This window comes from Palaemon carinicauda, chromosome 2 (genome assembly GCF_036898095.1).
Source record: "Palaemon carinicauda isolate YSFRI2023 chromosome 2, ASM3689809v2, whole genome shotgun sequence".
Classification (NCBI taxonomy): Eukaryota; Metazoa; Arthropoda; class Malacostraca; order Decapoda; family Palaemonidae; genus Palaemon; species Palaemon carinicauda.
The window spans coordinates 94,997,057-94,998,358 of NC_090726.1; the positions used below are offsets into that span (position 1 = coordinate 94,997,057).

At 42.2% G+C, this 1,302-nt stretch overlaps 1 pseudogene; it reads left to right on the top strand.

Moving 5' to 3' along the window:
• Nucleotides 1–656: 656 nt before the first annotated feature.
• LOC137630116 (5S ribosomal RNA) lies at nt 657–775 on the top strand (annotated as a pseudogene).
• The last annotated feature ends 527 nt before the right edge of the window (nt 776–1,302 follow it).

Below are 1,302 nucleotides of genomic sequence, written 5' to 3' on the forward strand. Positions count from 1 at the left end.
CAACAGAAAAGTAACCCACTGTGAAGAAGGATGGAGCAACTTCGCTAGGGGAAGCGGCAACGTCCTTTGAATCTAAGGGTTGCCTAGGGGTTGAAATGTCACTGCTCTTGCTTGATCGATCCCTTGGGGAGATTGATCGAGAAGGAACTTTGAGCAGAGATCGAAGGGTGGAAGAATGAAGATGAGGTTTCTTCGACTTCGAGGATGACCCCAAAGTAGAAGAATCCCTCTTCAACTTCTTCTTTCACCGCCTGCTAAACCTCTCCCACTGGGAGGTGTTGTCATGGTTACAAGGTCGTACTTGGCCGGCCGGGCAGAGCCAACGGGGGTCTGTCTTGACCGGAGACATGAAGGTACGGAGCTTTCAACCTTCAAGCACAGGACAAGTCCACATGACAACCTAGAAGAAAACACTCACAACCTGAAAAGAGAAAAAGAAAAGATAAGTCAGTATGGGTAGTGGAGAGAGACAGCGTCCACTCTCAATCGAGCTAAAAGTAAAAGTGGCAAGACAACACTGGTGTGTGTGTGTGGGAGGGGTTGATGGTACTATCCCCTAGCGATGGGGTAATTACACCTTGCTAAGAGTCTTATGGCTAGACTTCCAGCTTCACCAAAAGCATATTCCCCAATAAAGAGGGAAAGGGTTTGTATTTAGTGATGGCCATACCATGTTGAAAACACTGCTTCTCGTCCGATCAGCGAAGTTAAGCAACGTTGGGTCTGGTCAGTACTTGGATGAGTGACCACCTGGGAATACCAGATGCTGATGACTGATGCTCGTTATCTGCTACATCATCTTCGTTAATATCATACAAATCTATAGAAAAATCGCTAAAATCTACGCTGTTTGCTGTCTGAACTCATTTTCATGTGGTAAGCTGAATGTAAACAAACCAGGTGGCTGAGTCAACTTGTCTCTCCGTGACGTCACACAATGGCGGAGCAGCCTTTGCCAAATCTCGCGAGTCGGGTTGAAGCGTGTACACGCTGGTGTAATTAATTGCATCAACAAGCGAATATGTGACCGAATGTTTATTAATTTATGGTTACAAGTGAATTATAAATGAGTATGATTATTTATTCAAAGTTGGACATACTGGAGTTAATGATCCCAAAAGGAAATCCTCACTTGACAAGGATAGCATGAATGAATGATTTGTAATTATCTGGCATCATAACATCATTGGTCATTGATGTCAATTTTATCCAGCTTATTAAGAATTAATAACTAAGATAAAAAACTAAAAATAAAGCAAATTAATAAATAACTTAACAATGAAACTTTAAAAATTTAATGCA